The sequence below is a fragment of the Phyllobates terribilis genome, unplaced genomic scaffold, assembly GCF_046119375.1.
Source record: "Phyllobates terribilis strain yellow unplaced genomic scaffold, ASM4611937v1 Scaffold_4__5_contigs__length_816908805, whole genome shotgun sequence".
In the NCBI taxonomy this organism is placed as follows: Eukaryota; Metazoa; Chordata; class Amphibia; order Anura; family Dendrobatidae; genus Phyllobates; species Phyllobates terribilis.
The window spans coordinates 740,667,224-740,682,140 of record NW_027362764.1 but is presented as its reverse complement, the minus strand read 5'-3'; positions in this window follow the sequence as shown (position 1 = coordinate 740,682,140).

Genomic DNA, 14,917 nt, shown 5'->3' with positions numbered 1-14,917 from the left:
TGACTGTTGATCTGAAATCTATGCATCTGCTGCAAACATGACCCCATTGCCATGCATGGAGCTTAATTTTACTTTCTTACATTTCTGCAAAAAAAAAAAACCTGCTACATGTGAATATAACCTTAGGTGTCTCATAGATTCCTGTATCTAGACCATAGGCATCAGCCACTGAAATAATGGCCAACAGGACTCCAGAGTTCATTCAGCAGGACAGCTGCTCTCATATGTCATGAATGTGTGAAAAGTGTGGGTTTCACTTCTCGACTCCCACCTATTGGGACAATGAGGGTCCTCTTTTCCCCACTCCAGACAGCAGAAGCACATAGAGGCACGTGGTTCTCTGTACATATCTATACTGATCCAAAAAGTGCATTCAGTTGTATATAGTGAAGACAATGCTCTGTGAGCTGAACAGCATGGACTTCAGATTGATACATTGTAACAAACTAGCAACTGAAGTGTTTAGCTCACAGAGCATTGTCTACACTGGATATAATTGGGTCTGAGTCTGTGCCTACAGGAGGATTAGATGTGGATTTAATTGGCTAATGCAAGGACAGTCTATAGAAATGCCAAATTTATTAACCCCTTAGCGCTCCATGACTATTACGTCATGGAACGTGCCTGGGACTTTGGAGCGGGCTCAGGAGCTGAGCCGGCTCCAAACACAGCAGGTGGCTTTAGCAGCAGCGATCAGTGACAGCAGCATTTGCGCATCGCGATCCGACTCCATTATGGTGTCCGTCAGCCCCTCTATGACTCAATTGATGGGTTGTTATAACAGCCGGAGACCGGCTGAAGATTCCCCGTGCCGGTCATGTGATTTCTCCTGTTTGTCATTTTTACTATGTACAACAATACTGTGATAGAAGTGATCAAACGATCACAGGTTCAAGACTCCTAAGGGCACTGAAAAAATAAGTTGAAAATAAATGGAAAGTAAAAAAATATATATGAAAAATATATAAAAAAAACCAATTCTAATCACCTTACTTTTCCCCAGTTAAGGATAAAGAAATGTAAAAAAATATACAGTTGTGCTCAAAATTTACATACCCCTGCAGAATTTTTCCTTTCTTGGCCTTGTTTCAGAGAATATGAATGATAACAAAAAAACTTTTCCTCCACTCATGGTTATTGGTTGGGTGAAGCCATTTATTGTCAAACTACTGTGTTTTCTCTTTTTAAATCTTAATGACAACCAAAAACATCCAAACCACCCTGATCAAAAGTTTACATACCCTGGTAATCTTGGCCTGATAACATGCACAGAATTTGACACAAAGGGTTTGAATGGCTACTAAAGGTAACATCCTCACCTGTGACCTGTTTGCTTGTAATCAGTGTGTGTGCATAAAAGCTGAGTGAGTTTCTGGGATCCAGACAGACTCTTGCATCTTTTATTGAGCCACTGACATCTCTGGATTGTGAGTCATGGGGAAAGCAAAAGAATTGTCAACGGATCTACGAGAAAAGGTAGTTGAACTGTATAACACATGAAAGGGATACAAAAAGATATCCAAGGAATTGATAATGCCAGTCAGCAGCGTTCACACAGTGATTAACAAATGGAAAATCACAACTGTACATGTCTGATATCACTGTGCCAAAAAAGTCTGATGTATCAAACTCTAAAATGAATTAAGCCAATCAGTAAACACTATAAAAAAAGAATAAAAAAAAATCGAAACACCCGAATTGTGTTTTTTCAGGCACCGCAACTCCACAGAAAATGCAATAGAAAACGATCGAAAATGTCATACCTGCCCAAAACGGTATTGATAAGAACACTGGCTCACCAAGCAAAAAGGTCCATAGAAGCGAAGGTAAAATAAAATAGTTATCGGTCTTGGAACTTTCTTACAAAGTTCAGAATATTTTTAAGCCACTAAAATACACTGCTCAAAAAAATAAAGGGAACACTTAAACAAGAGAATATAACTCCAAGTGAATCAAACTTCTGTGAAATCAAACTGTTCACTTAGGAAGCAGCACTGATTGACAATCAATTTCACATGCTGTTGTGCAAATGGAATAGACAATAGGTGGAAATTATTGGCAATTATCAAGACACACTCAATAAAGGAGTGGTTCTGCAGGTGGGGACCACAGATCACATCTCAGTAGCAATGCTTTCTGGCTGATGTTTCGGTCACTTTTGAATGTTCGTTGTGCTTTCACACTTGTGGTACAATGAGACGAACTCTACAACCCACAGAAGTTGCTCAGGTAGTGCAGCTCATCCAGGATGGCACATCAATGTGAGGTGTGGCAAGAAGGTTTGCTGTGTCTGTCAGCATAGTGTCCAGAGGCTGGAGGCACTACCAGCAGACAGGCCAGTACACCAGGAGACGTGGAGGGGGCCGTAGGAGGTCAACAACCCAGTAGCAGGACCGCTATCTCCGCCTTTGTGCAAGGAGAAACAGGAGGAGCACTGCCAGAGCCCTGCAAAATGACATCCAGAAGGCCACAAATGTTCATATGTCTGCACAAACGGTTAGAAACAGACTCCGTGAGGATGGTATGAGGGCCCGACGTCCACAGATGGGGGTTGTGCTCACAGCCCAACACCGTGCAGGACACTTGCCATTTCCCACAGAACACCATGTCTCGCTCCATCCGCCAACGTCACGTTGCACCACAGACTGTCCAGGAGTTGGTGGATGCTGTAGTCCAGGTCTGGGAGAAGATCCCACTGGAGACCATCCGCACCCTCATCAGCAGCATGCCCAGGCGTTGTAGGGAGGTCATACAGGCACGTGGAGGCCACACACACAATACTGAGCCTCATTTTGACTTGTTTTAAGGACATTACATCAAAGTTGGATCAGCCTGTAGTGTGTTTTTCCACTTTAATTTTGGGGGTGACTCCAAATCCAGGCCTCCATTGGTTAATAAATTTGATTTCCATTGATGATTTTTGTGTGATTTTGTTGTCAGCACATTCAACTTTGTACAGAACAAAGTATTCAATGAGAATATTTCATTCATTCAGATCAAGGATGTGTTATTTGTTGCGCACACGCCCGGGCAGACTGGCGTGAGGGTGATTAGTGATCCCACTGGACCATGAACTGAGGAGTGCCTGGAGGGGCGTGACTAAGTATCAACCCGGTCCGACCAAGGTCACACGGCGGCTCAATCGACTCCGTGAACCAGGGAGGAACCGAGCAGAGGGACCAGGTGCTACTCCAGGTCAGACCCCGGTCACAGCTGTTGACCCACACCGGGGAATGCAGGAACAGGCAGGTTAGGCTGGCATACAGACAGGTGGATACTGGCAGACACGGTTGGTATGCAGACAGGTAGGTACTGGCAGGCACGGCTGGTATGCAGACAGGTGGGTACTGGCAAGCACAGCTGATATGCAGACAGGTGGGTACTGGCAGGTAGGAACACAGACAAGACAGGAACCAGTACAGACTAGGATACAGGAACAGGGCCGCAGGTGCGGTAGAAAAGCACAGCAGAGCAAAACCCGCAGGTGCGGTAGACAAGCAGAGCAGAGCAAAACCCACAGGTGCGGTAAACAAGCAAAGCAGAGCAAAACCCGCAGATGCGGTAGACAAGCAGAGCAGAGCAAAACCTGCAGATGCGGTAGACAAGCAGAGCAGAGCAAAACCCGCAGATGCGGTAGACAAACAGGCAGAGCAAAACCCGCAGATGCGGTAGACAGGACAGGGCTCTGTTCACATGGAACAGACTGGAAAACACAAGAAGATAGCTGGAACACAGGAGTTAAATACGGAGGCAGGGAAACAGAATGAGCAGAACCAGATACACACAAGGTACTTGCAATGAAGTAGCGAGTGGACAAAAAACTCACAAACAGAAGTACAGAGACAACGAGTTGGAGTTAGGTGCAGGTTCAGATACTGCAGGAAAAGGGGAAGGTACAGACATAGAGACAAACAGGTAACGGCTAGGACACTGTTCAGACAGGATCTGAACCAGGAACAAGATACAGGAACGAACATGGGAACTCAGCCCCCAGGGTGCCGGAAACTGACTAGAAGTCACAGGTACAGGTAACAGGCCTGGGTATACAGCCCCCAGGGTGGCAGAAACAGACTAGATACAGGACAGGTATTTGTAAACAAAAAAGGATATAGACGTTCATTTCAATATAATGTATTAATATTCTTCAAACAAAATGAGGAAACCCAAATACACTAAACTATTTCTCATTCCTCATTCTACATTAATAATTTAAATAAGGAGATCAAAGTACTCAGTAAATCTGCTATTTCAAATTTTTATTTATGTTATCACAAGACATACAAACACCCCATAAAATCATGTCAAAAACCCCTTAGACATAGAAAGCCCCAATAAAATTGAGGCAGTGTGGTCAAAAGATATCACTGTAAGCACAAAAAATAAATACAGTTCAGAAAGTAGGGATGTAAGACTCTATCAGTAAAGTTCCAAACCTCTTAGTTTCGTGGGATATGCCCCATGTCCCTGCCATTAGATTATCACAAAACATGTGTAAATAGAATACATACCCGTATATATAAGCCATAAAAATATCATATGACATGTACAGAAAAATACAAATTCTCACATTCTGAGGGATATATTCTCATATGGGATTATCCTATAACAATTATAGACAAGGTACAGGTCCTCACAATTTGAGGAAAATATCCTCCTGCACAAGTCATAAGATTATCGTGTAACACATGTAAGTAAAGTATAAATCCTCATGGTTTGAGGGATATCTCCCATATACAAGCCAGTAGAATAATCACAGTGGTTACATCAATTACAGCTTACATATGGAACACATAAGCTAGTACATAAACCCGGGTGCATATCACCAATCATAAGGATCATATCAGAATCCTTATCAGCAATCAAGTGATATCAGCATTATAGTACCCCCAAGGCAGGCATAATACAAACCAATGCCAGAGTGTTATAAGACCACACTGCCTCGTACCCCAACGCGCGTTTCGCGTGCTGCACCCCCCGACGAAGCAGCACGCGAAATCATGCGGTAATCAAGCAGAGTAAAGTGAAACCGCAGGTGCGGTGGACAGGGCTGAGCAGAGCGAAACCGCAGGTGCGGTGGACAAGGCTGAGCAGAGAGAAACCGCAGGTGCGGTGGACAAGGCTGAGCAGAGCGAAACCGCAAGTGTGGTGGACAGGGCTGAGCAGAGCGAAACGGTAGGTGCGGTGGACAGGGCTGAGCAGAGCAAAACCGCAGATGCGGTGGACAAGGCGGAGCAGAGCGAAACCGCAGGTGCGGTGGACAAGGCTGAGCAGAGCGAAACCGCAAGTGCGGTGGACAGGGCTGAGCAGAGCGAAACCGCAAGTGCGGTGGACAGGGCTGAGCAGAGCGAAACCGCAGATGTGGTGGACAGGGCTGAGTAGAGCGAAACCGCAGATGCGGTGGACAAGGATGGGCAGAGCGAAACCGCAGATGCGGTGGACAAGGCAGGGCAGAGCGAAAACCGCAAGTGCGGTGGACAAGGCTGAGCAGAGCGAAACCGCAGGTGCGGTGGACAGAGCTGAGCAGAGCGAAACCGCAGATGCGGTGGACAAAGCTGAGCAGAGCGAAACCGCAGGTGCGGTGGACAAGGCTGAGCAGAGCGAAACCGCAGGTGCGGTGGACAAGGCTGAGCAGAGCGAAACTGCAAGTGCGGTGGACAGGGCTGAGCAGAGCGAAACCGCAGATGCGGTGGACAGGGCTGAGCAGAGCGAAACCACAGATGCGGTGGACAAGGCTGAGCAGAGCGAAACCGCAGGTGCGGTGGGCAAGGCTGAGAATAGCGAAACCGCAGGCGTGGTGGACAAAAGCAGAGCAGAGCAAAACCCGCAGATGCGGTAAACAAGCAGAGCAGAGCAAAACCCGCAGATGCGGTAGACAAGCAGAGCAGAGCAAAACAAGCAGATGCGGTAGCCAAGCAGAGAAAAGCAAAACGCGCAGATGCGGTAGACAAGCAGAGCAGAGCAAAACAAGCAGATGCGGTAGCCAAGCAGAGAAAAGCAAAACGCGCAGATGCGGTAGACAAGCAGAGCAGAGCAAAACCCGCAGATGCGGTAGACAAGCAGAGCAGAGCAAAACCTGCAGATGCGGTAAACAAGCAGAGCAGAGTAAAACCCGCAGATGCGGTAGACAAGCAGAGCAGAGCAAAACCCGCAGATGCGGTAGACAAGCAGAGCAGAGCAAAACAAGCAGATGCGGTAGCCAAGCAGAGAAAAGCAAAACGCGCAGATGCGGTAGACAAGCAGAGCAGAGCAAAACCCGCAGATGCGGTAGACAAGCAGAGCAGAGCAAAACCCGCAGATGCGGTAGACAAGCAGAGCAGAGCAAAACCTGCAGATGCGGTAAACAAGCAGAGCAGAGTAAAACCCGCAGATGCGGTAGCCAAGCAGAGAAAAGCAAAACCCGCAGATGCGGTAGACAAGCAGAGCAGAGCAAAACAAGCAGATGCGGTAGCCAAGCAGAGAAAAGCAAAACGCGCAGATGCGGTAGACAAGCAGAGCAGAGCAAAACCCGCAGATGCGGTAGACAAGCAGAGCAGAGCAAAACCTGCAGATGCGGTAAACAAGCAGAGCAGAGTAAAACCCGCAGATGCGGTAGACAAGCAGAGCAGAGCAAAACCCGCAGATGCGGTAGACAAGCAGAGCAGAGCAAAACCCGCAGATGCGGTAAACAAGCAGAGCAGAGCAAAACCCGCAGATGCGATAAACAAGCAGAGCAGAGCACAGGAGTTAAATACAGAGGCAGGGAGACAGAATGAGCAGAACCAGATACACACAAGGTACTTGCAATGAAGTAGCGAGTGGACACAAAACTCACAAACAGAAGTACAGAGACGAGCTGGAGTTAGGTGCAGGAGGTGGTAAGCCATGCAAGCACGCCGCCAGGGATGTTACATCATTTGAGTGTTCCCTTTATTTTTTTGAGCAGTGTAAGTAAAAAAACAACACGTTTGGCATCACTGTAATCACATCGATAATCATGTTTTCTAGACATTTTTACTGCACGATTAACAAACAAAACAAAAATGATGGCAGAATTGCTATTTCACTGCATAGAGAATTTTTATCACCATTTCCAGTACAATGTATGATAAACTCGTTCTGCAAAAAAAAAAAGTTATGGCTATTTAAAAAAGTAAAAATCTAAGCCTGTCCGCATCCTTAAAAGGAATTTGTCAACAAGTTTTTTCTACCCCATCTGAAAGCGGGATGATGTAGGGGAAGACCCTGATTTCAGCAATGTATCCCTTACTGGGCTGCTTCCTGCAGTTTTGATAAAAGTACAGTTTCCCCTGCTGCAGATCTAGCAGTCCTCTGAATGATGAGCTTTGTATAACCCTGCCCACATTACTGATTAGCAGCTTTCTGTGTACACTCAGCCAATCAGTGGTGTGGGCGGGGTTATACACAACTCAGCATTCAGAGAACTACTAGATCTGCAGCAGATAAAACAGTGGTAAAAAGATAATGGTAAAAACTGACCAAACACTGATGAATAACAGTTCGTTTTTTAAGTATCAGAAAAATCACTGACGTCTGAATGAGGCCCAATAAGCAGCTCTCTCAGAAATCTCAGGAAACATAACAAAATAGGACAAAAAATAGTAACTGTTTCTGATACAGCGTCAAGATATTCCTGAGCGCCGCGTGTGGACGCGGCTTTATGTTCCTCATTTATGCACTTTCAAGAGAATTTGTCATTTATTTGTCTTAAAATATATTCTCATAGAAGTAATGATGGAAATGGTGCTGGTATCACTTTTTCTCCTACTGTTCAGCCGTTTATCAGGAAATTTTAATTATGACTAAAGGCTCGTTCGGCAGAGCGTCAGATCGGTCCATGTGCTGTCCGGATGTGATACGATGGACCGCACACCGACCAATGCAAGTCAATGGCGCAGTTCACATGAACATCTTTGCACACAGATCTGTGGGCCACATTCTATTTTTTGTTCAGCCATTATACTAAATGGGTGTTTTAAAATAATCAATGAATTCCATACGAACACCATGTGTTTACCATCCGTTTTTTACGGGTCCATTGAAATACTTAACATAAAAAACTGCCTGTGCTATACCGTCAGCAATGAAATAACTTGAAGCTCATTGGCCTAATACAAAAGGCTCTAAAGGGGCCCACAAGTATTGCAAGTGTTTAATAGCATTGGTCTTTTCATATAGGCCAAAGGGACTTTTTGGGGGCTGCAGGGCCCGGTGTGATTGTGACCCCTGCACCTATTGCAGTTACACAAAGGGAAGAAGGGGAGGAAGCCCAAACACTAGGGAAAGGGGGAGTCGAGTCCCCTAGGCAGATCTAATATCACCGTACCTACCCTACTGTCCCTATATAGGTCCTGCACCTATCGCCGTGCAGCATCCTAAGCCCTGGATGTCCCTAGAGCTCGGCCATAGATAGGGAGGGGTGAGCACTGGTCAGACTAAAGACAACAAGGTAGACAAAAAAGAGGATAAACTTAGTTGAGCAGACAACAGAGTAACACCAACTGTCATCCAATGGCACCAGAGAAGAAGCTAGCCGACTGCTAGCGCTCCAAGCTTGCACAAAGGTAAATAGAAGTATCATCGATGATTCCATGGAGCAAACTGAGTGTTTTTAACTCCCAGGCAAGGGTGTGTCAATCAGCAGCAGGAGGGAGGTCGCCGCTGGGTCCTAAGGAAGGATTAAGAAGGCGTCTGTAATGCCAAGCACAGTGATCTTCTACAGCCAGATTCAGAGCGACTGTCTATTACACCTGACACACCCGTGTCACTGACAGTCAGCACCTCCCTCTAAAGCCCACCATATTCATTAGATTGCTGTTGGCAGCCATCTTTCCCATACTCAGGAGCGCTCGTGCAGCTGAGCGCTCCTGTGTTCTCTATGATAAAGTTGTTGCAAGACATGTCTGCTGGCAGATTATCTCTGGGAGACAGTACGGTCGTCAGTCTGATATCAGACTTGCTAGATCAATATTTTCCCTGATGAGTGGTCTGGGGTGCTATATCTAGCAGAAGCCGTCAAGTGTGTTCAGCTGACATTCCGCTAATGTGTATGCAGTGACAGGAGCTAGCTCTGATAGCTGCTGTTTAACCAATCAGATTACAAACCCTGGCAAAAATTATGGAATCACCAGGCTCGGAGGATGTTCATTCAGTTGTTTAATGTTGTTGAAAAAAAGCAGATCACAGACATGGCACAAAACTAAAGTCATTTCAAATGGCAACTTTATGGCTTTAAGAAACATTAAAAGAAATCAATTTAAAAAATGTGGTACTCAGTAAGGGTAATTTTTTTCAGACCAAGCAGAGGGAAAAAATTATGGAATCACTCAATTCTGAGGAAAAAAATATGGAATCACCCTGTAAATTTTCATTTCCAAAACTAACACCTGCATCAAATTAGATCTGCTCGTTAGTCTGCATCTAAAAAGGAGTGATCACACCTTGGAGAGCTGTTGCACCAAGTGGACTGACATGAATCATGGCTCCAATACGAGAGATATCAATTGAAACAAAGGAGAGGATTATCAAACTCTTAAAAGAAGGTAAATCATCATGCAATGTTGCAAAAGATGTTGGTTGTTCACAGTCAGCTGTGTCTAAAATCTGGACCAAATACAAACAACATGGGAAGGTTAAAGGCAAACATACTGGTAGACCAAGGAAGACATCAAAGCGTCAAGACCGGAAACTTAAAGCAATATGTCTCCAAAACAGGAAATGCACAACAAAACAAATGAGGAACGAACGGGAGGAAACTGGAGTCAATGTCTGTGAACGAACTGTAAGAAACAGCCTAAAGGAAATGGATTTACATACAGAAAAGCTAAACAAAAGCCATCATTAACACCTAAACAGTAAAAAAACAAGGCTACAATGGGCTAAGGAAAAGCAATCGTGGACTGTGGATGACTGGATGAAAGTCATATTCAGTGATGAATCGCGAATCTGCATTGGGCAAGGTGATGATGCTGGAACTTTTGTTTGGTGCCGTTCCAATGAGATTTATAAAGATAACTGCATGAAGAGAACATGCAAATTTCCACAGTCATTGTATGGGGCTGCATGTCAGGTAAAGGCACTGGGGAGATGGCTGTCATTATATCTTCAATAAATGCCCAAGTTTACATTGATATTTTGGACAGTTTTCTTATCCTATCAATTGAAAGGATGTTTGGGGATGATGACATCATTTTTCAAGATGATAATGCATCCTGCCATAAAGCAAAAACTGTGAAAACATTCCTTGAAAGAAGACACATAAGGTGGAAGTTGAAGAAAATGGTCCATGACACGGCTCCAACCTGCAAAGCTGATCCGGCAACAGCAATCAGAGAAAGTTGGAGCCAGATTGATGAAGAGTACTGTTTGTCACTCATTAAGTCCATGCCTCAGAGACTGCAAGCTGTTATTAAAGCCAGAGGTGGTGCAACAAAATACTAGTGATGTATTGGAGTGTTCTTTTGTGTGTTTGTTTTTCATGATTCCATAATTTTTTCCTCAGAATTGAGTGATTCCATAATTTTTTCCAACGGTTTGGTCTGAAAAAAATTACCCTTACTGAGTACATTTTTTATCTTGATTTCTTTTAGTGTTTCTTAAAGCCCTAAAGTTGCCATTTGAAATGACTTTAGTTTTGTGCCATGTCTGTGATCTGCTTTTTTTCAACAACATTAAACAACTGAATGAACATCCTCCGAGCCCGGTGATTCCATAATTTTTGCCAGGGGTTGTATAAGAGATCACCAGGTGAGGAGGATCCGCTAAGTCTCTGGTCTGGGTGGGCACACAGACCCCAGGTGTTGGTGCAGCTTCCAGGGTAAAATCGAGGGGACTAGGACTAACTGGAAACTCAGGAGCAGCCGGACCGATGACGTGGAGCCCAGCAGGGATGGATGCGAGATGAAGCACAGATAATAGAGCACATCAAATAAGGAACAGAGAGTCTCAATGCCAAGACACAAGGGTGTATCAATGGGCCGTAAATAGGTCTTGGGAGATGATGTCATTGATCTGCACCGAGCAACCTGTAAAACCTGATGTGGAGCACAACAAAGGGCAGCGGACCCAGGGAAGGAAGCAGAGCCTGGGAAAAGTGTGTAAGATCTCATTCACACATCAGTATTTTTGATCAGTATGTGTGTGCAAAAACTAGTAATGTCTCCAAAACACAGAACAGGTATCAATTTTTCAACTATGGTTTTCCTCTGATTGTTTGTAAGCCAAAGCCAGGAGGGAAACACTGATGCACAATACTGACCAGATACTGACGTGTGAATGACGCCTCGTACAGATGCTGCTCTCAATCCCTGACAGAGGCCTTTAAACGGTCTGGTTGCTGGTGCATGTGTAAAGGAAAAAATTCTAAACCACAGAATTGCGTTTAACAATCATCGTACCGCTGCAAAAAAAAAAGCAACAAAATGCGATGAAAAATTATAGCAATAAGGCCACGGTCCCACTATCAGTATTCGGTCAGTATTTTTTCTCTGATAAATGCAGAATTGTTTCACTGGTTTCTATTATACCTTTTCTCTGATTGTTCCTCACCTGGCTTTGGCTCACACTGCCGAGAAAAAAATACTGACCGAATACTGATAGTGGGGCCGTGGCCTAGAGGTGGGAGCACATCTAATACACATATATAGCATGTCCCGTGACTATGCCGGTTATGCCCGGTATCAGACAATCCCTTCTATCGTTATCATTGATTTTATTCTACAACTAAAAGCTGAGGATTCTGCAACTGATAAATGCAATCATGATCTCATCGGCCAGGAGCAGGGCGGAGGCCACACATGAAGGATGATACTGGATATCTGCAGGCTGGCCGTCCCTTCCGACCAGTAACTGTAGGATTCTTATCACAAGTGCAGTACACATACTGGCCACCAGGGGGCAGAACAGCCAAGATGTCAGTTCCTGGGAGGCTTCAGTGACTGTATATCACTATATCATGTGCAGTTCCTGGAGGTTGTCGTGTAGTAATCACATTATAATATCTGAACTGCTACAATGAAATGTTAGACCAGAGGCGCTGATCGGTGAAGCATACACTACAAGTCCCAGCATAGACCAAGATCCTGATATACACAAATGGCACTACTGGTCCCAGCATACACTACAAGTCCTAGCACTGACCACCACCTAATATACACTAATGGCACTACAAGTCCCAGCATAAATCAAGATCCTGTTTTACACCAATGGTACTATAAGTCCCAGCAGACACAAGTCCTAGTATAAACCAAGATCTTAATATACCCCAATGGCACTACAAGTCCCAGCATACACTACAAGTCCTAGTATAGATCAGGATTCCTATATATAACAATGGCACCACAAGTCCCAGCAAACAAGTCGTAGTATAAACAAAGATCCTAATATACACCGATGGCACAAGTCCTAGTATCGTCCTAATATACACAAATAGAGCACTACAAGTCCCAGCATACACTACAAGTCCTAGTATAAACCAAGATCCTTATATACAACAATGACACTACAAGTCCCAGTATAATCCAAGATCTTAATATACACAAATAGCACTACAAGTCCCAACATGCACTATAAGTCCTAGTATAAACCAAGATCTAAATATAAAATGGCACTACCAGTCCCAGCATACAAGTCCTAGTACAAACCAAGAGCCTAATATACACTCGTAGTACTACAAGTCCCAGCATACACTACAAGTCCCAGTATAAACCAAGATCCTATACAACAATTACACTACAAGTCCCAGTATAAACCAAGATTCTATACAACAATGACACTACAAGTCCCAGCAAAGTTGAATGTGTCTACAAAAATTCAGCATCTACTTGCAATGGGGCAGCAGAGCACTACAGGTTTCAGCATTCTGTGAATCTGGACTACAAGCCCAATTATGCACCAATATTCTCCGATAGAACTACAAGGCTCAGCATCCCCTGTAATTGAATTCCCACCAGCAGTCTGCCTGCAGCTACATACTACAATGGCGCCCCCTGGGCTACTTGGCGACTTTGTCCACGGCCCAGGTTGTGCAGACGGAGGCCACATGGCAGCGTAATGTGAGGGAATGGAGGCCGCACTGAGAACCAATGTGTCTCCACCGCAATGAGCCACAAAGAATCCACCTGCTTCCATCTTTTTAAGACTTGCGGTGGCGGCACCTCGTGGGTCTCAGTGCGGCCCCCGTTCCCTTACATTAAGCTGCCATGTAGCGCGTGCAGCCTGTGTATCGGCCAACGTGTCGCATTACTACATCGCATCCAATTGTTTCGAGAATCACAAATGTTTCCAAATGTGCTGGCTTCTCTGTCGCTGTTCACACACGACTCGCCGTCCCCAGACCTCGCAGTCACCACTCGTCTGCGAACTGACTAATTTTTTTTAAACAAAATCAGAGCAAGAGAAAAGTCGCTCAACAGCGAACTGCAGAAATGATCGATTATAGGACGTGACACCGTAGACGATCATTGGATGAGATGTCACCATGGGATCAATTTTAGGACCCGACACCATAGACGATCATTGGATGAGATGTCACCATGTGATCGATTTTAGGATGAGACACCATAGACAATCATTGGATGAGACGTCACCGTGTGATCGATTTTAGGACGCAACACCATAGACGATCACTGGATGTGACATCGCCATGCGACCGATTTTAGGACGCGACACCATAGACGATCATTGGATGAGATGTCACCATGGGATCGATTTTAGGACGCGACACCATAGACGATCATTGGATGTGACATCACCATGTGATCGATTTTAGGAAGCAACACCATAGACGATCATTGGATGTGACATCACCATGTGATCGATTTTAGGACGCGACACCATAGACGATCATTGGATGAGATGTCACCATGGGATCGATTTTAGGATGAGACACCATAGACGATCATTGGATGCGACGTCACCATGTGATCGATTTTAGGATGTGACACCACAGACGATCATTGGATGCGACATCGACATGTGATCGATCTTAGGACGCGACACCATAGACGATCATTGGATGAGACGTTGTCATGTGATCGATTTTAGGACGTGAAACCATAGACAATCAATGGATGCGACGTCGTAATGTGATCGATCTTAGGATGTAACACCGTAGACAATCATTGGATGAGACGTTGTCAGGTGATCGATTATAGGACGTGACACCACAGACGATCATTGGATGTGACGTTGCCATGTGATCGATTATAGGACGCGACACCATAGACGATCATTGGATGAGATGTCACCATGTGATCGATTTTAGGATGAGACACCATAGACAATCATGGGACGAGACGTCACCGTGTGATCGATTTTAGGACGCAACACCATAGAGGATCATTGGATGTGACATCACCATGTGATCGATTTTAGGATGAGACACCATAGACAATCATTGGATGAGACGTCACCGTGTGATCGATTTTAGGACCCAAAACCATAGACGATCATTGGATGCGACGTCACCATGTGATCGATTTTAGGATGAGACACCATAGACAATCATTGGATGAGACGTCACCGTGTGATCGATTTTAGGACCCAAAACCATAGACGATCATTGGATGCGACGTCACCATGTGATCGATTTTAGGACGCAACACCATAGAGGATCATTGGATGAGACGTTGTCAGGTGATCGATTTTAGGACCCAAAACCGTAGACGATCATTGGATGTGACATCACCATGTGATCGATTTTAGGATGAGACACCATAGACAATCATTGGATGAGACGTCACCGTGTGATCGATTTTAGGACGCAACACCGTAGAGGATCATTGGATGCGACGTCACCATGTGATCGATCTTAGGACGCGACACCATAGAGGATCATTGGATGAGACGTTGTCAGGTGATCGATTTTAGGACGTGAAACCATAGACAATCAATGGATGCGACATCGCCATGTGATCGATTT